The following is a 25,975-nucleotide window of genomic DNA, read 5'->3' on the forward strand; positions in this document are numbered from 1 at the left end:
TTATAGTCTTAGGAGTTTAAAGAAGTTACCTTCTTATTTTCCTATATAAATAGAAGATACTTAGTTATTTTTGTAGCTACACAACTTTTACATCTTTGATTTAAAATTCTGGGAAATCTGAAGTCACTGCTCTAAAAACGACTGTATCATGAAATGTCTCTCTCTATCTCCTTTTGCAGTTGATAATTATATTTACCTACTAGTCTAGAAAAATGAACTGTGGTTAAGAATTTCACTTTGAATAACTATAAATATGTTAAAGAAATTTCTAAGCCAAGGAGGACATGATTTGCCACCTTTTAGGGATGGATTTGTGGAAAAAATAGTTGCCCAGCACAGCAAAAGCTGAGATGTGACAAAACCTTACGTTTAGAAACACTGTGCAGATATATAAACAGGAAGATCTTGGAAATAAAAGAGCTGCAAAATCTTCTAAGTGTGCAATAAGCTGCCTACATGGAGACTGCATTTTTCCAGATGACCCAATCAAAAATTCAAAATACAAAGAATAGTCTGCAAGCACGTTTGGAGTTTATTTGCTATGAACCTACATAGATCTTTCAGATTAAAAAAAAATAAAAAAAAATAAAAAAACAAAACTTTGCTGTATGAAATCATGTACCTATGCATCTCACAAAAATTGTGCATCCCTGAAGAGTCAAAAAAATACAAAAAATGGATCACTGAGGTTTACAAAGTTGCAGAGAAAACTCTCTTTGACAAATCCAGGTAAAGTATAAATTAAAAAACTTTTTTAGAAAATTCTTTTTTTGTGCATTATTTGTGAACAGTCAACAGGTTTTATAAATGCTTTTATAAATGTTTTCATTATGTGAAATTCCACATTTCAGTTTCCTCAAACTTTTTTTGAGCTCTAGGTTCAATGATAACCCACAGAGTTTGCTACTGATGGCACATGGTGGTATTTCCTTGGTTGGATCTCTTAGATTTGACACAACAATGCCTTCATATATTTCATCACTCTTTCTAACCTCTTTGTAACACCGATAAAAACGAATAAAATTGACCTTTATGAAATACTTTGACTTCTGCAGAGGCAAGAAGATTGCTCTCTACAGGAATCCCATGTACTGCTTGTACATCATTAAAGGGAGATTTATTTTAGCTCTTTCACGTGGGCTGAATTTCACACCAAATTAATTTTATTAACTCATAACATTAATTTTATTTCTTGTTCAAATGAAATTTAATGTTTCTCCTTTCTGTGGCACAGACTGTAACAACTTTAGTCACACAAGCTGTACTCTTCTCTGTTTTGATTTGGGTATGAACATATTTGCATTTCAACTACCCGACAACTGCTTGCAAACCTCTACGCTACAACATATGCAATATATTGCATGTTGATCTTTGATTGAGAAAAAACCCTATCAAAAAGCTGAAAGGAAACAGTCTCCTCTTCACCAGCACATTTTTACATTTTTTTGTGCAGCTTGCGTTACTTGATGTTTTTCTTGTCAACCTGATCACTATACATATCCCCAGCTTGAAGTGTGGAAGAGAAACAGCAAGAGACCTGTGTGTGTGCAGTCTTCGAGAACCTTAGGAGGAACAGCTGTCCTGTTACGCAGAGCAAATCACCCACTTCCCTCTCCCTCCCCTTCCCTCTCTGCTCCACTCTGCTCACACTCCCAGTCCTTCTCCCTCTCTTCTACCTGTGTGACCTTTCAGGAGCCACAACTTTTTGTACTGCAGGAATCTTTCAAATTTACTGTTTCCTAGGAGCCGAAGTCTGACATTCCCATGCCTTACAATCTTGATTGTCACAATTCGATGTGCTATTTTCAAATTAAAACCTTTATTAAAAGTATTTTAAAAATGGTTTGGTCTTTCCTATTATACATAGTAACTTGTGGCATCTTTCACAGGGAGATCGTATTGTGTACTGGCGACGCAAGTTGGTGTTCTATTGTGTTTCAGAAAGGAAACAGAGCTCAGAAGTGAGAGGTAATGTGCAGGTGGCTTTAAGACCAGAGCACAAATTGCATGGATACTGAATATACATAAACATGTAAGCACTGTAAAAATGTCTGCTTATCAATGGAGGTTAGTTTATTACTCACTCCTGAAAGAACAGGAAAAAAAGAGAGTCCTTTGACCAAAAAACTGAACCAAGGTAGCATGTACAATAGAAATATCAGATCTGACCCACACATAAGGAAAACTAAAGTAAGCAAGATCATTTTGCTGAGGGAGATAGAAACTGAAAAACATCAAAGATATTTATATCTCTTTCTTAACTGTAATATCTGCTGCCATTTGGGCAGCGCCACATCTGGGCAAAAACAAGGTATGTGTTTAGTCATACATACAAACAGCAGAGATGATTGTGATCCAGTGCCTGTGGGTATTACCTGACACTCTTTGCTTTACTGATGCAAACACAGCCGAAACATCTGCTTTACGTTTCTCAGGCCTTCTGTGCAAATGGATATAAAGTCTTTTAGATTTGACAGCACATATAGATTAAGAGACTTGACACTGGCCTTCAAAATTTTCTTTATATACATTTCCAAGGCAACATAAGCCTAATAATAGTAAGTTTGTTTGTTTTTTATATCCTCCATGGAGTATTTAGAAATAGTCTTTAGTAACCTGCATGTCAGAAGCTGAAAAGCACTGCTTCGGAATAATCTGACATTAGTATACACACTGATGAGAAGGAGATGATGTATTCTTTTTATGATAGAGGATTAACTGGAAAACTACTGTACATGTTTGGTCTTTGAGTTTTGGTTCCCTGAACTAGAATTTGATATCTAAGTCATAATTTCATGTTGTTTTGCATGCTGTGCCCTACTTTAGAAAATGGCTAGTGGTCAAAAAATGGCAAGGAGAAGCTGCCTTTGCTTTCACACGTGGAATGAACATAAGTGCTAGAGAGAAAAAGTTTCTTATTTAAAAAAAAAGGACATAATTTCGTTATTGTAACCATAGCTATTATCTCTTTCTACACTGAATAAATTTGCATGCAGTGGTCGTTAGATTTTATTTATTTATTTCTAAATCAGGCTTCAGATCTTTAGCAGGAACTAAATTTAGCCTTTTTCAAAGTCTGCTCACAGAATGGACTGTTTCAGAGCTGTCTGTCTGAAAGGCAGAAAAAAGCAGAGACCTTAATTCCAGTTTTCCGGAAGGCAGGAACAGAAGATCCAGATCCAGCCATATGCAGGGTTTCTTTACTGACATTTGCACAGTTATACCAAATTCAGTGGTGTTTAATTGCATATTTCTCACTAATATGGAGTCTGAACTTAACAACTTTGCAAACTGAGCCTGTTAGAGCCACAATTGACCCTTGGATTCACAAAGGAACTTCATTTAAAAATTCACAGCCCCAAATTAAGCACATTGCTCCCATTTTACACTCTAGGCAGGACTTCCACAGAACTGGGAAACATTTACACAAGCCATTAAGAGGCACATAGTAGAAAGTCTGGCCTCAGACACTGTGCAAATAATTCCAGCATGTTTTAACTTTGCATTTACTGTGTAGAACAGGGAAGACCTGTCCTCAAATAATGGAGGAGAAGGCAGCAGAGAGGGAGAGTGTTCAATGGCACATGAGACACTTGGGGTCAAAACCATTCTCTAAATCAGACTGAGTGAGGACCTGATCCTAAGTATCCTGCTTAAACAAAGGTAGCAATCACCATGTTATAACAGAAAAATTCCTTTGTTTCCCTAGGCTTAAGAAATGGCTTAAGCATCTAACTCAAGGAAGAGGACAGAACAATGGATCTCATATGGAAGAAGGTGCTGTTATACCCCCATAATATCACTCAGGTACAGCTCTGACTCTTTAAAGAGAACAGGACAAAAGTCACACCCCTCTCAACAGCATTTTCTGCTGGTGAGACGATCTCACTTCTAAGAATCTCCTTTCTAGTCCTCCAGCTCTTTTCAGATATTGTGAGGAGAGCCCAGGCTTTAATGGGAGACAGTAAATTCTACTTGATAAGTGAGTATCAAAGATAGTAAGTGCATTTAATCCTTAGAGATAATGTGGCTCTAAAAGTCTTTGCTTATTCCTATTCTATAGATGTTTCAGAAATTTCAGCAATGTATTAGCACTCATCTTCATGCAAAACCATGCTGCTCCTTAGGACAAGCAAGACTGAACCCTTGACCCACAGCAGTTCTTTTATGTGCTAAATTGGCTGGCTTTGAAGGACCTGTGCATTTTTCTCCAGGTAGATCTGTAGGGACAGCAGAGTGAAAGGCACGTCTCTGGGCATTGCTTGAACAAAAACATCAGATACACTCAGCTTTCTACCCACCAAAAGTGCTTCTATCAGAAAGGAGAGATTCTGGTGTGTGATACTGCCAGCGACAGAAGTGTCTTGCAGGAAATATCTCCTTCTCACTGACATTTACACTGTGTCATACTTTTTTTTCCATACAGAGACATAGCACTCATAGAACTTATTTATGGATTTGTTTATTCTAAATTATTAAACCACAGCATTTGCTTGTGATACCCCGAGATTTGGTTCACTCACAACACGCAGAAAGCCCCTGCATGACAGGGATCAGTAATGCAGATGTCCTACCAGCCCCTCTCTGCGTCAGGGTCCAGAACACTGCAGCACAGCATACAAAATGGGACAAACCAGGAGTTAGATAGTTTAGCCCACTCCTTCATTGAGCAGTTGAACATGAGGTGTCAAAAGATTAAAGTTGTGGTGCGCTCATGTACTTTGGCATCTTGCTGGAAAACAGGCTTCACCACATTATCATGGAAAGCAGAATAAAAAATCCCTGAGCTTATGGACATGAGCATAATTCATCACCTGTATCTGCTTTTTGTTGCTAAGCTCTTCAGAATAAATATATACTTATACATGGAGAAGGTCCCTTTCTGTACAAAAACACCACCTGGGTTATTTCCCCTCAGAGTTGATTATCTCTGTCACTCCAGACACAGGAGTCTACTGAGCTTCTCATAATGGGCATTTTATGGGAAAATAAAATATTAAAGTCCAGGATGCCTTTACTACATATTGACTACTAATAGAATGATCTGTACATTGTACAGTGTATTATGGTGTTTGGCCTCATGCTGCTGGCATTGTCACAGGCCTCAGACCAGCAATTCACACTGACCAGTTCTAAAAAAACCCTGCACAACGTACCAGTGTGACTGCTTGAGTGCAGTTCTCAGGTTCACAATGCCACAATCTTTGCTGCAGCTGCCACACCTAAATTCATTGCCCCATTTTACACTGCAGCAGAATGATTCTCTAGCCAAGAAAATCCATATAAAAGGCATTTAATGAGTTCATATTTCTTCTTTTAACTTCTATACCAAGATTCATTTCCAATATTTGGTATTGCACAAGCTCTCAGTCACCCAGGTATACAACTAAAGGGTCAAGTTATGAGGAAATTCTCAAATATTAGCATCTTGCTCTACAAATACATATACTCTGCGGGTGTAACTGAATGTAATGATCTATATTAGATGTATATTAACTAATCAAACAGTGTGCTGGTTTGACTGAAAATGAGTTAATTTTCTTCATGCAATTAGAAACCTTTGTTTTTCATAGTTAGCATGGTCCTTGTTTGGACTTAATTTGAGAACAACAGATAACACCCCAGCACAGAGTTAATGTTTTTAATTGCTCTGGTCTAAGAGCCAAGGACATTCTGAGCACTCTGCCCACAGGTGTGAGGCATCAAGGAAGGGGGGCAGAGCTTGACTGACATCCAGACCAATCAATAAGAGCATTCCATCCCATTTGCATCATGCTTCATATTTAAGGAGAGTCAGGATCCTCTGGTCTCTCTCTCTCTTCTTCACCTTCTTCACTCTTTCTGTTGGACCCACGGGGAGTTCTGTTCGGGATGCTTAATTTGGCCTTTTGCCATTTTGCAGAGGCCTCTGGGCCTTTCTGCCTTTTTTCCTCTCTCCAGGATCAGCTGTTCAGGACCAGTTGCTCCTGCCTGGGACTGGCTGCTCAGTGTGGACAGAATTCATGAGGAATTGCATTGAGTATCTTTTATTTGACATTCTATTTCTATTTTATATATATATATTTATATATATTTATATATGTATATATATAGCCATGTATATACATATTTTTGTTATTTTATTAAGCTGTGTTTATCTCAGTCCAAATTTTTCCCTTCCCTTTTGATTCTCTCCCCTATTTGAGGAGTGAGGAGGGTATTGAGTGAGCAGCTATCATGGTTATATTGCTAGCTCGGGTTGAAACACAGCAAACAGCTACAGGTAGTTAAGGCATTACTGACCCTACAGATCCCACACTAGTCAATTCAACGTTAGTGATTATTGCTTTCACAGCCAAAACAGAACAAGTAATTTGCAGCCACATGAGAGGAGTGGGTGATCAGTGCTACATACATATTCCAGCAGTAGCCTTCAGATGTGTAAAGGGTTTATTTTCCTGTAATTTCTATGATGTTGAAAAGCAGCAATAGCACAAAATCCCCCACTTTCAACAATATGAGTCAGACCCTGAATTTCTTTGGAAGGTGATGTTAGTCCCTTTTTGAACCACTGTTAACCAAAATAAATAACCCAAATTATGTAAACACTAAGTTGAAAAAAAACTGTATATTTCTATATATGAATTATTCCTGCATAATTAAGTTATTCTTTATGGAAAGCAACTGCTAAAACTCACTTGCCAAATTGTGACTTGTTGTACAAAGTTGGAATTCAGAAGAATTCAGTGGGATTTAGTGAAGTTACTGCAGAATTTTACCCGTGCAACAGAGCATAACTTGCCACTTATATCTAAACCTAAAGATGTTTTTGTCAGGTTTTCATATAGAGATCCTTTCCATCAAATCTCTCATAAAGTCAGTAGGAATTAAACTGAATTTAAGATTTTTGAAAACAATTCACCAGTTTGTACAAATATTTATCACTTGTTGTTGTTTTTCTCTCTCCTTATTTAGTCTCTAAGCAAGGAAAATAAGTCACCTTCAGAAAGGAGAAAAACAGCTCAGGAACAATTTCAGTATCTGAGCCTAAAATCCAAATCCACAAAAGAATTTCGTTACATCTCTCTAACTGATTTAAGTTGGACTTACATGTGCAAATATCTTTGTACATACTTTGCATCTTCCTATATAAAATGGTTTTGTCATCCTACAGGTATTCCCAACAGGTTTAAAGCTTGATGACATGCTGTAGAACTGAAAGGAGCAGGAATTTCTTTCCCTGGTCAAAGCTCATACAGCTCTACAAATTTCAGTGGAACTCCAATGTTTTTTAATCTTCCCTGGACTTTTCCCTTTAAAAAGCAAGAATAATGAGAAAAAAAAAACATTTAGATTCTATTAATAAGACACTAATGCAATTAATAGATTGACAATAACACAGAGCTGTTGATTTCCAGGGAAAGAACTGTACCATTTCAATCTTTTCTTTAGCTCTCCAGCTTATATGAATAGGTGAGATTAAATGACACAGGTAGATATTTAAGGTGTGTATAAGAGCAGTGTTCTGAAATCAGTGCCTTTTTAAGCAACTGCAGAGCACAAAAAAAATAGTTTAAAAGTCACTGAATTAGGGAAAAATATACATATATATATATATATATAAAAAATTGCCACTGAGAAATATCTTAAGCCCAGTCAGTCTGCCAACAAAGTTTTCAGGCATGCCTGCTGTGGTTCTTATGAGTGGCAGCTCTCCCTCTGTGAGCCTGATGCTTGCGAGGCTGCTTCCTGCAGAACCAGAGCTGCCACCACCTCCCATAGGGGAAGGAGCTGCCACAACTCCCCAGCTCTGTGATTCCTTGCCTGGTCACCTCCTCCTTGCTGTCCCAACCTCACCCTGGCCACACTCTGGTGGAAATGGCAAACTAAGACTTGTGACCTGCCACTGTCATTAAAGCTTAGAGCCTGACCCCTCCTCTTGGTGTACCAGAGGAAATTACTACCTCCTAAAATTTTTCTGTACATCAACAGGAACTTGTCTGAGATGGAGAGGCAGCTTGACGTGAAAAAATATGCTCTCTCTTTGAAACAACTGGTAACCTAGACAGAACCCATACTTAGCCCGGCAGGTTAGGCTTACTTGGTGTACCTGGGAAGAAGGGTGGTAGGGAAAGAGGCCAGGAAGGGTATATGCTCTTAAATCACATGGACATAGATCTATTTATGTAGGTAGCAAGCATCTAAATGGACCAGGACTATGAATGGGTTATTCTTCTCACCAAAACTTTTGTACAAACCTGTAAATTAGTCATGCTCTAAGTGAACCAGCCATTCAACACTACAAGCCCTACCTGGCTACTTTCTAGTTAGAAAGTATGTGTGTGATGGCAGGGATGGAGGGAAAGTCAGACACTGAGTTATTAAGTCCATGACAAGGAAGCACTTGGCATGAGCTCAGGGTCAGCAGGGCTACATTCATTAGCTAGGATCACCCATAGTGGTTTCTACACTGGATCGGCAAGCACAGAATCACACTCAAAAGGCTGGTTGTGCTTTAAAATGAGGGGTTGATCACATACTTAGCTAAACTCCCTGCTTTTCTACCTTACTTTCTCTATATCATCATAAACGGTGAATTATCATACCATGAACTAACTTTGGTTGTTAGAGCTTCAAGCACTGTTTCTTTCAACAATTCTTTAATATTCCCAGGAAGAAACATTTTGCACTGACACTTAAGAAAACTGCATGATTTGGTGTTTATCCACAAATGTGTTTGCTTTCTTGTCCATTCAGACTTGACTTGGCTTGGAAGACACAGCATTCTCAAAACTCATATTACTATCTACCCTCTGATGTAATAACATTTAATATTCAAGTCAAGAATCTGTTCTTAGAGGAAGGGAGAAAAATATGTTTGAGCAAGCAATATGTGAACATGGGAAGAATCAAGGATGGGATACTCAAAAAGACAGAAGGAAAAGGGGATTACGGTTGAAAGGCACACAATGAGAAATGAATTTGTATAGGAAGTGGGACCAGAATGAGATGGCCGGATAGCATACATAAAAAATCAGATAAAACAGCAGCTTGGGTGGTGCAGCATTCTGGGACTAAAATTAGGCATAGAATGAAGGACTGTTTTGGCTGGGAGGGGTGAGAGGCACAGACCTGTAGGTTAGAAGATTACTTGGCTATACCCACACACCTGCTAAAGAGCAGTTTGGAATGAGGGAAGTGCACAGTGTGCTCCTTCAACTCCATCCCCACAGCTGCTTCACAGATGGCCTTTGCCACCCTCTGGGGATGTGGTGTGGTGCGGTACATGGACACCAAGTGTTTGTGTGCAGGATGGGTACCTGGCACACCGAGGCCTTGCAGGGCCAGGCACTGGACTGCTGCCTCAGGTGTCTGTACAGTCAGGGAATCAGGTCTCAGAACACAGCAGAAGCAAATTCACCGTGGCTCTAGGGTCTGGAGGTTTGAATATTAGCTTTAGCTAACCAGCAGTTTCCTCCACACTTCCTTGGAGCATTGATTAAAATACTAATGAGAATAGCATGAACTGCGAGAAAACAGACTGTGTGAAAAGCAAATGTAACTTGAGAAGAGTGCATTAAAGCAAAAAGCTGTACTCATAACCAATCACTCAGGCACTCACGGAGTGTGAGCAGAAGAGAAAATTCTATATGTAAAGTTAATTCTGGCTTCATATCATATCACAAACACGCTTGTTGTCAGTAGTCACCAGTAGTGGAAGGGAGAGCTTAGATGGTTCTAGAATATTTAATGTCTCATTTTTGTATTTACCCGAATAGTGAAGTTTTACAGCAGTTACTAATCGCTTAGCCGGCAGCAGCAGACTCCTTATTCCCTGAAGTCAGTTCTCAGTTAATTGCACTCATAAGTATGGAAAATTTAGAATTATTATTCTTCAACAAATACTTGCAACACTCTGGCCAAGAAGCTGGTATAACAGCTAGGCAATAGAAGATACATTATCACCTCACCTCACATACTGGTCTAATATTTTAACAGGTTTTTTAACCATCACCTACTGACTGACACATCTCCTGTGAAAAGCAAGGACCAATAAAATATATATATGTATATATAAGCAAAAAAGTACTTGCCTCCAAAAGTGGGGTGAAACCTAGTGCTAAAATACACTTAGCACTTTGGTCTACAGGATATGCTCTATGAATCCAAACAGCACATTCCAGCAGAAGCTGTACCCAAGCAGTGCAGCTAGCGGTAATAACTGATTAACTCCATTTCTTTTGAAGGTAATGCATTAGCTCTACATTTTGAAGCTGGCTCTTTCCATTAGCCATTGTTGTCATGGATTGTTCTCAATAGCCAGACTGAAAAAAAAAATTAGATATCACTTTGTTTCAAAGTGTGCCTTTGGGGCCAGATTCACAGTCAGAAGAGCTCTACTGATTTTTTGTAGGCTTATACTGCTTTGCTCTGGTGTTTACATGCAGTTTCATTCTGATTTAAATGATCTGAAGGGAACAGTGGCAGTCGTCATACCAGCAGAGTTTTCTTTGGTGCTTTCAGTATTTTTCTGTCAGAGGTTAGATAGCTTTGTTGCTTGGCTCAGTTGCAAAAACTGGTTTTGCTCAAATTCCTCATTTTTTTGTAAGGACAAGTGACAGTTCCTTTTACATCTAAGTCAGAAAAACAGGTTTTAAGAGACCAATTCTACCTCTCACATAGGGTCTCCCAAGTGACATCCCCTCTAAATATACTGACAAACCTCACAGCACCACATTCTGTCCTGATACTGCTGTGTTACCAATGCTCAGATCCTCCTGCTTGCTGCTTAGCAGTGGAAAAAATTCCCTTTATTGTAGGGCCTGAACAATAGCACTGAAGTAAATGAAAAGATTCAACTGATGTCAGCAGACTTTGGCTCAGGACTTGCTCCCACTGTGAGCTGTGATGAAAGGTGTGCAGTTTGGTTTGCTGGGCTTTATCTCAAGGAAAGATGCTTTCCCTGGAGGGTGTCACGAACACTGGCTCTCCCTGTCAATAACAAGCGTGAGCTTGCAGACTTGCCTAGAAGTGATCAGCTTTTAACAGGTTCAGTCAAATTGTGAAGTTTAAGTTGAATGATTTCACTCTAACCTCTTTTCACAAAGTCCAGCAGACTCGAGACAGCGGACAACTCTATATCAGAGAAGACTTTTATTTCAAAGGGTCCTGTTCAAGCATGAGTCACAAATAATGTAACCCCAAAAGTATGACTGCAGATACATACAAGGAAAAATTGACTGAAAAATGGTAGCAGCCATGGTTACACACACACCACCACAACACAGTGATTCTATAATCCACTGCAATAGCTCAGTTATAGCCCTGCGTAACACAAGTCTCTGGAGCAAAAACAAGAAAAGGCAAACCACTGCAACTATTTGAATCAACAAGGCACCTGGTGCCACAGGGAAAATCGTGCTCTCCACAGGAGGGGATCAAGTGCTCTGCAGGTACGCCCTTAATTTTAGAGAAACTCACCATGAGAAACAAAACGAGTAAAGTGGTTGCTTAAGCAAAAAGTTTGCGTGCTATCACAAGAACAGTAAAAAAGCAAGAAAACTGAAGAGGAAACCCCACAATTGCCTTTTTCATATGAGGTGATTCCACTAATAAGGAGTGTTAAATAGTTCTATTTGGTTCACTAATTCACATTGAACTTCTCAAGTACTGCGTAGTTCATGTGATAACCATGGTGAGCCAGTGTCTTCAGTCTTTCTTTAATGTACTATATAATGTCTACAAGATTTGACTCATGCCTTACTGACACTACTGGCTCTTTATAACTTTATATAATGAATCATGACATTTACAGAATATCTGTTTTATAGAACATCTTTCAGAAATGTATGCTGCAAGAACTCACAGAGCTTGTACAATTGCTGAGCACTTTTAAAAAATAATTTTAAAAAAATATACAGTCCCTAGATTTTCAGTGAACACATGTGATCTTACTGTTGCCTTCCAAAGCACAAGGCTTGCCTGAGTCCCAAGCCCTTCATAGGGTGGCTGGGGAACCCCAGATGAGTGTGCTGCTGACCGATGGCCAGGCAGTCCAGGCCTTTCCCTGTCTGTGTTTTGTCCTCGAGGGCCACAACACAGCTGCAATCTGGCAGCCAGGAAACCAGCCATTGACAAGACATGTTCTCCTTTCTGCTGACGCCTGCTGATGGCTCCCGGCTACTTGAATGCAGCTGTCTGGCTTTGGGACCTTGCCTGGCTCAGGGCTGGGTTTGGAGCAAGGTGACTGCATATCTGTTTTCACTGCATAGAGAAGATTTGGCTTTTCTCTGTTTCAATTCATACTGGTGAAAATACAGATAAAATAAGTTTCCTGTTTTCCCTGGGTGTTCTGAGGTAAAATACATGAAATGCCGGATGCAGTCTGCTTATGAAGCAGAGACTGCTGATGGCACGGTTGAGTCAAGGAGAATATTTTAGTGGCATCCTGAAATAAATGTTCAGACTTCTCTGAGGTACAGAGCTGTGCAATTTCACTCATATGAAGGCAGGAGGGACTCTCCCCATGGGCTGAGTCACTGGCACAACCAGGAGTCTTTTGTTTAATTCAGCAGAGCTCAGATCACTCAAGTCTTGATAGGGAAAGAAAATAATTGGTAAAAACCCCAAGTTTTGCTGTCTGACCATATCACTGCATAATGCAGTCTGTGTGCAGAACAGAAACAAATCACAAGTTTGCTTCTTGCTGTAATTCTTTGAAGTACAACATGGCATCAGGGGTCCCAATTATATTCTGAGAGAACAGTTTTCTGAATGGAGTCAGAGAGGAAACCACAGAACAAGGCTGAGGGTATTTAGTTTTTACAGCTCAAGAAAAATGACATCTGTCACATGTGGCTCCTGGGAAGAGAGTAACTGGTCAGAAAAGCTGTTTTTCTAAAGCTTAGTCTCCCCGTTACTTTGTTTACCTTTAAAAACATAGCTCACTCTTAGAGAGTGTCCTGCAAAGAGGAAAGCTAACATCCTTGCCAGCTAATCAGGATTCTCACTCCCTGTATCTGCTGCAGGTCAAGCAATTGATTGGATTTAAATAATTAGTTGACTCATGTTGCTAAAGACATTAGGCCAAATTCAGAAGTGATTCAAACATGGATCCAGGGGAGCCAGAGTTTTTGGATTTTATAACCTACGAGACAAGAGGAATGCAATAGAATTAACATAGCAAGGAAGGAAACAAAAGGAACTTTACTGGGAAACTTAATGATAGACTAAATTAGAATAACCCTTCCTGCCCTCCATTTACTCAAATCTAAACTTATCTCAAACTAGACAAACCTGAAGTCCTTAGTTTCTCGTCAGGACATTCCTTCCAGCCTTCTCACCAGCTTTGTTGCCCTGCTCTGGACACATTCAAGGACCTTCACATCCTTCAAACTAGTTGCCTAAACACATTTCCAATCACTGCAGAGGAACAATTCATACCAACCCTCCGAAATACCTGGTTTAGAACTGGATGAATCACCTTCTGGAGGCACATGCTTTTTCTAAATGATGTCTAGCTGCCCTCCCGTAGTATGGGAGTCACAACAGAGTCTGTAAATGGGGTTTACCTGTCATGAAAAATTCTTACAAATAAAAATGTAGTTTCATTCTAAATAAGAGGGAAACGTCAAAATGTTGTCATTCTTCACAGAATGGAATTTCCAACAAATGTAAAATATGAAATATTGAATTGTTTGTTTTGATAGTGTCAAATTGTCACACTTTGCTAATGTCAAAATATGTCTCAGAAAGTTTAAAGCATTTCAGTAACACTGGAAAAATATAAAATATTAAAATAATATAAATTATAATAGAGATGAACAATACCATCTGACAATGTGGAAACTGTGCCACATAAGTGAGTAGGATTCCTGGTGTAGCAACTAGAATAAAGCTAAATTAAGTGAAAGAATCATGTCAGAGCAAAATTAGTGTTTCTCTACTACACATTCTGAAGAACAGAGAGCATTGGTTTTGACACTTGTTTGAAAATTTTATCAAAACAAAAAAAACCCTCAAAACTGTATTTTTAAGTGAAAAACTTCCCCATTTCTCTTCTAAAAGTTCTAGTGATAGCTCATAGTAGGCCTCTTTTTTATATGAATTGCAACTGCTGTTCCAACTTCCCACCCAGTCTTGGGGAATGATACTGTCCCAGTAAGACTGTTTGGTGCAAGTTTCAGCTCTGTTTCCACAAGCTGTTGCAATACTTATGCATCTGCCATCTCTGCAAGCAGGAAATCACATTCTGCATATAAAACATCATTATTTTGAGAAATGACTAGTAGAATGTGGGAGATTTGAGGGTTTTTTCGTGGTTAATGTGTGGATGGGTTTCTATTAGATGGAGATTTGTTATTGAACTAGTCAGGCCCAAAGGAATTTCAAGGCCACCTTGGAAAGCTGAAAACATGAGGTAAATCAACAGACCTACCAGCAGTGAGACTCAGGCGTGTGGACAGCTCGTGAACATAGACAATATCCAATCAATTAATGCATGCTTGGAGCATGGATGCGTTATCAGGAAATAACTGCATATATAAGGAGGCTTGTTTCTGTAATAAATTGGCTTTGCTTGAATTCATATTGGATTGTGTGGAGTCCATGATAATTCGCCCTCACAGTAGAAGACTTCCAATGGCCTCAAACTGTTTCCAACTTTAGAAAAGGCAAAGTGCAGATCAACAAGTTCCTCCTTTACAGCTGTCCTGTAGCAGCAGCGAGAGGACTCTGCAAAATTTCGACCTTCTTAATGACACTGTAATGCCAAGAAGAAATGTATTCTTTTCTGCTTTGGACTTTGTATAAACATATCTTACATGACCTTTTAATCAATCTATGGAGATTTTTTCCTGATTTTAATGCTTACCATTAATGACAAATGTTTGTGTGACAAACATTATTGCAAAAATAACAAGAAAATTGAGACCTCCAAGGCTGACTCTTCTTCAAATTAGATTTAAGCCTTGATGTGATTTAATTTTATACTATTTACATATTATCACATGGCTACAATATGGAATTTCCAGCCAAAGACTCCCTATGTGACCTTATTGTTTAACTGAACTTTTGTGCCTGATTAGCCAAAAGAATCTAAATTAGCATTTTTACTTTTTTTCCTGATGCTTTATCCTATTTTATTCCCCTCATCTCATGGCCTTCCTATAGTATAGCTGTTTCTATTTATAACAGGCAAGGATTGGTGGTCCGGAAAATAGTACAGCTGTACTCTTGGACCTCTGGGATGTTATCCTGGCTGGTGGACATCGGTTGACCGGCATTCTGTATGTAATTGTGAAAAACAATAAAAATGCTTTCTCCAAACTGCAGTTAATAGCCTCTGACTTATTCTCTCATGGAGAACATATATGGCCTCTGACTTTACAGGAGAGCTTGTATAATGGATAATGGAGCAAAACGGTAAGATGAAGGTAAGAGCTGTCACTTTGAGCTGAAAACAGACAAACCGAGTTGGGAGACATGGCCACAAACATCACCCATTGTCCTTGCAGGCATGTTGGTGGACCTCACATGTGCCCAGGCTGCACAGTTCCTTGTGCACAACCCTGCAGGTGTTCACCATGGAGGTGGGTATCTGAAAAGGCAGTTCCTAGAGCACTCAGCCCAGAATGAAAAACTAGTTTCAAGGAGCTCTGATGAAAAACAAGAGTTTTCTGCGGGGAGTCCACACTTAGTGTGAGAAATTTCATGAAAGAGACAGTGTTCCACATAAAATGGAGGTTGGATGTTCCAAAATAACTCACTGAACACATATGCAAAAACAGAGATATTGCTTTTGATGAGGACATCTTTCCCAAGCTACCAGGACATAAAGCTGTGTGCACTGATAGGGATGAACAGTATTTTAAAATTGTACTAGAAAAAAGTATAATAGTTTAAAACTTCCAGCTGCATGTCCTGTTTAATCCATTTTTACATGGTGAATGGATAAAACAACAATGGAGCTAGAGCCATCTAACTTAGCTACCTAAATGCCATGTCCTCAACCCATTAACAAGTAATGTATATTAAGTACTCATCTGAGTAGAGATGAAGTCTGCATTCCCAAGTGTCATAATAATTCTCTCTTTGGCCCTACATCTTTTACATTAAATGTATTATTGTGAAATTGCATTTCTACTGTAGATCTGGGGAATATCTTAGATGACCCTGAGCTTGTCCTTTTCTTTCAGCTACATCAGATGTTCTTATAGGAGACATTATCTTTTCCCACCAAGCTTTTCTTCTCTTATTATTCTTAGACCATTACAGCTACAAGAGCACTACCACTAGTCTCAATTATTTCAGACAGCATGAAACATCTTTCATGGGACTGAGAAAGCCTTTACTCAGAATAGACTATAGTCTGGCCATTATGATGCTCTTCTGGGACATAGGAGGGTGGGTTGAATCCCATTAAGTGGGGGAGACAATTGAATCTGCCTTTCCTGCAGCTGGGTGAGTACTTTAATCATGAGTTATTGGATAAAAGGTTAGAGAATGATCACCATTGGCTTCTCCAGATGCGTTTTGTGAGAAATGAATAATAGCACCTTATACAGTAAAGCTTCAGTGTTGCTTGTGCCACTGGGGCTAAAGCTGTAAGTACTGGAGGACAGTCTAAGACCACCTCTGTTCATAACAGTTCCTACTGGCTAGCTTAAGTAGCTCAGCACAGTTTGCAAATCTTATTAGGAGACATTTATGTCTCCTGAACTACTGTACCGAAACCAGGCACCAAACCAGGGCAGTGACCTAAAAATGTAGTCATTGAATGACTAACTAAAAAGCCTGAGACTCAAGTCTCCAGAAATTTTGAATTATGCATAATTGTCTGATAAAGCGGCAACTTCAGTATCCTACTTCAGTAGCATAACTGATGTTCTGAAATAAAATATGTACCACGAGCTCTTTGGGATCTAATACTATTTTGCATTCTGCACATTTTCCTGAGTGTTTTTAGTGGATGTGACTCAGGCAATTGAAAACAAAGAGAGATTTTCTATCACCATCACAAGAAAATATGACATTTTTATTCTCAGTACTTTTTAGATATCAGTTTTGAGGTAAAAAAATCATCCACTTTACCCAGAATTTAACTTCAGAGATTTTGGGAGAGCAACTGAAAATGCAATTTAATTTACCTGATCATCATAACCTAAAAGCATTCAGATGGTCTTATTGGCCATTTGTACACATTCCATTATTATGTATTGCATAAATTGTAGCTGGATAAATAAACACTCAACAAAAGTACAGAAGTAGTAACACCAGCCATATACATGCTTTTTTTTCTATCTAGTAATGTTTTTCACTATGCTTATAATTGCAGAAATGGACAGAGGTTGCATTCAAAGTCTCACAGACATTAAAGATTCTGTATGCTCCAGTAACAAGACTAAACTCTTACAATGGTCCAGCTATGGAGAAATGCTTTAAAATGTTCTGTTCCCAGTTTTTCTCAGAATTGCAGAGAAAACTGTGCAGATGCTGGGGTGTAACCATGGAATTCAGCCTTCTGTTTCTTGAAAGCTATCAAAGACACATTTTTAATGCTGCTATTGCTGGATGTTTGAAATGCAATGGAATACATTGAGACATACGTTCCTTAAAAATCTCATGTTTTCATGCAGCACTAAAACATATTTGACGTGCACCGAAATGTCAGTAGCATTATATGAGATGACTTGATATCACAAGCCACGGTGCCATAACAGTAAACAGCCTTGGAAATGGGAACAGGAGTAACATACGTATCTGAAACTGCAGAACGTCCTTTAGCCTTTTACAGATAGTTATTTTCTCTGCTGTCATAGAGATGTTCAGCCCAGATATAACCCCCGTTTTTGAATTTACTGATTCTTTTATCCCTCTTACAGTTTTCTATTTCAAGCTCCTTTACAATTTTACATTGCATGCAGCTATACTTTTCCCACTGGGAGAGAAGACAGAAGAGTTTGCAGTTAGACCATTAGCCTGAAGGTGGGTAGGTTTGAGTGCTCAACACCACTCTGTCACAGACCTTTTGATGATTTGGACAAGTCACTCAGGAGGTCTTAATTTCCTACTTATATATAAGTGAAGCTACTTGTGAGGTGCTCGGATGGTACAGTTAAGGGCCTTCTAAATATCATAAATAGATTTTTTTTCCAGAAGGAATAAAGATTTCATTTAGTTACCAATTTATTTGATGGATTATGTGGTCCAAAGCCCTCTATACTGGAAGCTAAGAAAGCATCTGTTTTATAATAACCCCACTGGAAACATTGCGCTGCCACTTTACATCTGTTTCAGGACCCATTGGCCAGCTACTCATTGCAACGCTGAAACAGCTCAACCAGCAATGGTAAATTAGTGTACCTCTCTTTTCATAATATGATAGCCACATTGAGAAACTGAAAAATATGTCTTACATTTAGATCACTTTGTTCTGTGTGTGTACTCTTTTGATGAAAAACATTTGAATATACCCAGCTAGGTGTGACTCCTGAAAAATTATTTTCAACATTGAAAATAATGTTTTTTTCCTTTCAGAACTGCATGAATACTCTGATTTTCATGCTCTATTTTCTCTGAAACTCTGTTAGAATGCTACATCATTCACATCTGTTGTTTGCAGACTTCAGATTTAATCATCTACAGAAAAGACAAAGCAAGATGTTTTTTATGCACAGAATTCTATGAAAACAGGAGCTGCCAGTCTCAAGAAATTCCCAGATTTCAAAACTAAATCCTTAAAATTAAAAAAAAAAAAGAAAAAAATCATCATTAACTAAAATTTGTTGAAGAACTGGAATTCATCTATATGTATCTGCATATATGCTTATATATACATACAGATATACAGCTATAATTGTAACTATAAACATAAACATATATAAGAGTTTACATGTCGTTTTGGGAAGGATTCTTCTGTCCCAGCTTTCATGTCCAAAAGTTTTACCTTGAAATGTAATTTAGGTTTTCTGAACAATGCAAAGAAGCAGGCATTCCCAAAGGATGATCCCTTTCAGCTGAAATAAAACACCTTAAAAAAAGAACAGATGAAACTATTCTCAGGTTTACACATTTTCTGCAATGACTACGGAGAGTGCTACACGTAACCCAGATGTGGTCATCTTTCTTTAGAAAACCAGAATAATTTAAGATCAAACCTGTTATTTGAATTTCTCTTGGTCAAAGTTTTGGAGCCCCAGGTGCTCAAAGGTGGAATTCTGGGCAGCACTAAGGTGGCAGAGGCCAGGATAGTTGCCCAGTTGGAGAATAAGTTGGGCATCTTCCAGGTGCCACACACCATAGGAACATTTCACCTCAAGACATCAGGATCTTCAGAGGGCAAAACGTTCAATCAGAAAGTTTCCAATCAGTTCTAGTCTTCAACAACACTGATTTTTTTTTTTTTTTCATTAATGTGACCAGCATGCAGTGCATCCTAAATTGAGTAGAAGGTTTTTTTGAGACTTATAGATCCTCTAAAGATCGCTCATGGCTCCTTGCTCCTGGTGCACCACAATCCTGACACCTCTAGCATCACAGTTAATTGAATTGCAGTATAAGCTGAAAGCCTGGCTGACCAACGCTTCCAAAAAAAGCAACTCCCTAGGTTAAAATGCCTGGATTTAAAAAGCTTTGACTATTCATTGGCTTTTCTAGCTGTGTTCAGACAGTAAAGATCTCACATCAGCATTGGTGAGGTTGAGTGAAGATACTAAAAATGGCAAAACTAAATACAAAGTTAAAGGAGTAACAAACAACACCTTAATAAGCAAGGACAGGAAGAAATAAGTGTTACGGTTAGATATTATATGAGCAAAAGACGAAAGAAGTGATACTGAATCAACACAGAAATTCAGATAATTTCTCCAAAAGAGCCATCAATATGATTGTTCTAAGGAACACGGGAGAACTGTGTCTCTAAATAAAGACTGTAAAGGACAGAACTTTCCTCTGAATCAACAGTTCTTTGCATTCTGATAACAGCTGCATCTATTGTTAATCACTATTGGGTTTAAGTTTAATATTTTTTAGTCTCCTTGAGTGTCCTCTGGTTCCCTTGATTACTGTGCAAAATATTAAACTAGCATACACAGATGATGAAAAAAAAGGTGAACTGAAATATTGATTTTTCAGTTTCCTTTTCCTCTAGTAAAAATTAATGAGCCAAATTCATCACAGGAATAATTAGTAGAAATTATTCCTATTGCATTGTCAAACCAAATGACATTCCATTGTTTATCTGGAGGCTTAATTATGACTTCTGGTAAAAATTACTGAACTTTCAAACTTGTTGTAAATATGCACCAGATTTCTCTGTTTATCCAAACCCAGAAAATATGTGAATATATAAACTTATTTTGAATAGTTCTCAACTGTTGAGTTGTGCTGAATGGAAAAAGCAGGTTTTGTTGGTGCAATATTTTTTTATGGTTCCATTTCTCAAATTCTTCTTTTGAAAACTTGATGTGAGAATGAAAGCTGAGAGTTTACAAATTGGTCTTGATGCTGTAGGTCATGAATACTGATAACAAACACAAGACCAGCAATACCTGGAAGAAAAAAAAATAGGAAGTACCTATATTCTCAGTCACTTCTAAACTTTTTCTGATTTAATCACACTCACCTACACGACCAAGTCAGTGACAGGTAAATCCTATTTCATGACTACATGTGGCAGAGATGCTGCAGAAATTCTTGAACCAGGACTGATGAAGCAAACTCTAAAACTGCTGCAGCACATTTAGTTTAGGTGCAACATGACTTCTGTAGGGATCTAAGTGCTTTCAGGGCAGTACTGTGCTGTGTCCTGTAGATGTACCAGGCTACAGACCATTACACATTTTAGGCTCTTGTAAGGTTAAATGGTGAGAATTTTAATTATCTAAATGTTGGATTTATGCTCCTAGAGAGACAGTTATGTAGGTGAAATCGAGCCCATTAAAAACTAAATTGAAGAAATATGTGTGGAACTGGATAGCAACTACTAAAACCATGTAGTAAAACTATTCTACACGTATTTCTTCAATTTTTTTTTCACTACATTTGCTTGACCTTTTGCAGATTTTAAGGCCAGAAAGATCTTGTGTTCATCGTTCAGTGTGATCTGCTGCTTAACCCATGCAAGGGAAACTGACCAAAAAAATGTCTTAAAGTGGTACCTTTCCTTTTCCTACAGGAACTGTAAATAACACTTTCCTACTGTATGAAACACTTATTAGCAGCAAGAGACACTATCATGCTTCTCACAAGAATATTGTCAATTCCAGGTCAGCTTTGATCAGCTTTATTCTTATTTTCATTTTTATTCTCTATTCTGTGCTTTCAAGATAAGTAGTTACACTCTTTTTTTTTTTTTTTTTTTTTTTTTTTTTTTTTTTTTCATTTATATCCCTCCAGCTTTTTCTGGGGTCTTAATTAGTAGCTCTATAGTCAGGACTTAGACTGTAAGGTTATTTTGATGGCAAATCAGGTTATGACAGTAAGAAAGAAATGCTTTGCAAGATCTCACAAAGAATGTCAGTGGCTCATCATATCAGTTATGGAACACTTTGAGTCAAAAAATGTACAATGACGTCCAGAAGTAATAGATTTCATTACTTTGTATATGTCAAGTTAAATTTATTGCAAGAACATCACATTCTTCATGGATGCCAGAAAGTGCATATGTTCTAGGAACAGTCCTGTATGTACTATTTGTCCAAATATTTGGATTTAAGAAAAGTTCTAACCTACTGCTACAAAATTTTTTGAAATTTTCACCAAGTGAATGTATTTGCTGCCTACACAGAGTATGGCAAGTGATATGATATAGCACACAAGTAGCACACAAATAGTCAATAGACTGAGGCCAGGTCTCAGTTGAATTTTAATAAAATTATTTTAATAAAATATTTTAATTATTTTAGTTTGAAGTTAAGAATTTACAACAGCACAAGGACATTTTGTTGTGCTTAGCTTCACAGATGTGAGTGAAGGCATGCCAGTTTGGGGATCCTGAAACAGGTCCGTGTATGTTTCTGTTTATGCATTATTCAGTTTCCAAAATCCATTTTAACAGAAAATAAACGCTGAATTAGAAAGCCATTAAAGTGAGGACACCTAGCACTAGGACCTGGGGCTTTCAGCTGCCTTGATCTGAAGAGACATGGGTCTCAGGGTAAAATCAACATATCCTACACACTCATCCTGTTCATTTCTGAATTAATTCGTATTCACGTCCATGGACTGCAGCCCACCAGGTGACCATGCTCATCAGGAGGAAGCATCAGCTGCTAGCAAGCTTCGTTATGGAGCCCGAACTGTGTTATCATTGTGTCTTGATTTAGACAAGCTCCTTGTTTTGGGTCTCTAGCTTGGAACACATGAGCTGGCAGCTATGGCTTCAGTAAAAACATAACAAGTGCACTCACATAGACACCCAACAGTGTCCTTGCTCTAAGAGATCACATTAATCTCTATAAGCTGTCATTACAAAATACAATGCAAAGAGGTCAGGTACTAGCCCTTGCATTTCATCGACCTCTCAAGCTATGCAAGTAAAAGTTTAACATTAACTATAACATTTTCTCTCCCTTGCTTCTTTTAATTTTCATTTGATATGTCTTAAAACAGGAGATAAAGACAAGAGCCACTTTAAAGCCAGTAATTGTTTCTTGATGTTAGGACCGCTGTCAAATTAGCCTCAAACACAGAACTTTGATGAGATTTGCCCAACTATTAAGGCTATTAGTTGAAACTTGAAATTGATTTATTTTGCCTATTACATTAACCTTCTCCTGCACATTTCAGTGGTTTATTACATAGGGCAAAGTAAAGGCAACTTGATATTTAAAAATGTAAAAATGACTATAAAAGACATCTTGTTATAAACCACTTGTTACTGTAATAACAACTTAACAAAGACTTCATAAGGATGTTCAGTGCTAGCAACAAAATGGAATATTTGTAATAGTGTTATAGTAGAAAATGAATTTGATGGCACTGCAGAGAGCAAATGTAATTACTAATAAGCAGGCTTTATTTTGACAGTTTATGAGATATATGACCTCCAACACAAAGACATGTGAACTGAAAAGAAATGTTCTTTTGACCGTGAGGCAAGGCAGAATGAATTCCATTTGTTTTGCCCATTTATCTAAGGCTATTTTCATTAGACTGATGTATTAATATCAACTAGGAAAGCTCCTAGTCTGAATGTGGAGGAATTTCCATAACTAGAGAAGGAAGCTGGTAACCCTGCCATTATTAACAGGGAATTATTTCATTAAAATAGAATGCTGATTTAAATACATAGTGCTTTTGCACAAGAACGTAAGAGCAGAATATGAGAAAGAATTCTATACATACTGAAGATGTAGGTGTTTTTCCAGGAAAAAGCACATGCTCTTCAGTGGCAGAAAGTGTATCTTCAGTTTCAGCACAGGGTCTATATAGTTGCAGTCCTTGTATTTCAATCAGAAAGATATCTCAGTACAAACATACAAATTCATGAATCCAAAATGTATTTATACTCAATTTCTTCTACGTACAAAAGACATCCTTGAAATGTTAGCTCCTCCACCTTCTATTTCTGTTTCCACAAACAACATCTCAAAATACCCACTGATCCAATAACATAGGTCAAAAAATAAAGCAACAGCTTATTTTTTTATTTTTAAATGCTTAGAGTCAACTCTTTTTTCTCCTTAAGAAAAATCTGAAACAAAATGTGAACAAATGTGCTCTAACTTCGATATCTAGAGGCACAAAAGACCAATTTCGGGAGCCAGGCAGGCCAGACCTACACAGGCGAAGCAGTTCCCTTGCGATGCCAGGTGGACACATGTGCCTCGAGCTTCTTGGTCCTCCGTACCACACACAAGGACCCACTTATGCATCCTCAGCCACAGAGGCACCAGCTCAGGCTCCAAGCTCCGGCTGTTTGTGGTGAGTGCACAAGCAGTGGGGGCGGTCGTTAAAGCAGCTGAAGTGCTTGTCCCTGGGAGCACCGATGAAAAGGAGGACTTGCGGAAAGAGGGCTGCACATGAGATTCAGCCCATGAGCTGCCAGCTGGACCATGTTGCTCCATGATATCAGCAACACAAGAGCTAAAATAAAATCGCAAAAGGCATCTTCTACTCCAGCATCAGCCTATTCATGCAGAAGCTGAGTACCAAGAGGCAAAAGAGCTCTCTTTGACGAGGAGAGAGTTTTTTCTTGTTTTCTCAAGCATCACTCGTAGACAGCATTTCTAAGGTTTCTGAGTATGATGAAGGCTATTGGTACTTACCGTACCATTTGCAATTACAAAATGTCACTACTCGGTATTTTTCCCATGTTCTCCTTTCCTTGCTGCAGTCTGTGATTAACACTTGATGTTTCAAGAGAATACCCAGTCTGCACTTGCCATTTTGCTTTCATATTTTTCTCCTTGTTTATCTTGCTGTATTCCTGAAATTGCTTTGCTATTTGGGGACTTAGAAAAATCTGGTTCCATGGCGGCATTTTAAAAATAGCTTAGCTGGGCTTCCTGGCACTCTGACGGAGTGAGCTCAGACATAATGTGCTTTCCAGTGACTCACTGCAGGTATTTGAGCAGTTATCTTAAAAAAATGAATAAGGTTGTGGGGTTGTGTCCTCCCAGCTGACCTGCCAGCAGGCTTGTGCTGGGAGCACGCGTGCCAGCAAGGCTGTCATCGGGGACCTCATGCAGCTCCTTAAAATAAGCTCTATGGATGCAAACTAATGCTATAGCGCTCTGGGAGTTCTTAGCAAACTCCTTACACCACCAGTGCTAATAGTTGGGGTTTCCCATTTGTAAATCTATGTCAGGATTCACATGTAAAACACATAAATTAGGGCAAGGAAAGAAGAAAAAGATCCTGTTGACAAGTGCATGGTTTAGAATTGTGTCAGAGCTCTGAAACCAGGAAAAAACAGCATGAATGTTGAGTCACATTTTCAAACAGTCTGCCTTCGACCTTGTTTAACTTTCAATGAACATTTGGAAAACTCATAATGCCATATTTTACTATTATCAATATTCATATAAAGCAAGTACTAAGTTTTTATGCTCAAATATTTATGGAAGGTGAATTTCATGTTTGCTTTCCATAGATATTAGTAACAGAATCCTGGTTGTTAGCGTTAGCACTGCACCATCAAGAAAGAGAAACAGTGCCATGTCCCTTACAAAACCAGTCACACTTAAACGATACAGACAATACTCAAAAAAAGATCCATAGAGCACATGAATCATAGAATAACCGAACAAATCTGCAGAAACAGTCAGCTGTATATAGGCTTTCTGTCAATGGAGAAAAGGATCAAAATTTATTAGCTCCAATTTAAGTGTGAATTATTCAGTCAACTCTTTTTGCAGACTTGCCTTTCAGCATTATTATTTTTCATGTTAGACCATACTAACTCACTTCATGCAAGTCAGGAAGCATCTGATCTATTGTTTTTATAAATTATTTTATCATGGCGACAGTGCTGAGTTCTATTCTTCTGGTATTAGTAATTAGTTAAGAAATATACTTCTCCTGTAGCGGCAGTAAAGAAAGCCAACTAAGAATGAGAAGACAGGAACATTACTGTCTCCATTTTACTGCAGGCAAAAAAACCCTTTTAAAAATCAACCATTACCAGTTTCTTAGATAACATAGTGGTAGATCTAAAGACTCAACCTAGTCTCCTAATTATTAATCTGGTGCGTGTGTCAGATTACATTTTCCAACAGAGATAAGTTTTACAGGATTTTTTTAAGATTCATTTTATCTTTTCCACAGAAGCTGGAGTTCATCAACAAATAAAATTGCTTATTGAAATCATAGATGGTCAATAAAATTCCTCAAAATGCTACTCTATGACCTGAAGATCACTCTTCTTAAAACAAGTGCCTCCTTTTCCTTCCAGTACCTACGAGGAATATTTGCCCTCACCTCTGCATCAACTCAGTTGCTGTACACCCTGATGGGGTTTTGGAACTCATTTCCAAAGTCACTGAGATGTGCA

General features: G+C 38.3%; 1 protein-coding gene across 1 annotated transcript in view; it reads right to left on the minus strand.

Annotated features, from left to right (window-relative positions):
• The window catches only part of ZNF804B (zinc finger protein 804B), a gene marked incomplete at both ends in the record, with an annotated part of 233,488 nt that overhangs the window by 89,725 nt on the left and 117,788 nt on the right, over nucleotides 1-25,975 (minus strand).

This window comes from Streptopelia decaocto, assembly GCF_964273445.1.
Source record: "Streptopelia decaocto genome assembly, chromosome: 2".
NCBI lineage: Eukaryota > Metazoa > Chordata > Aves > Columbiformes > Columbidae > Streptopelia > Streptopelia decaocto.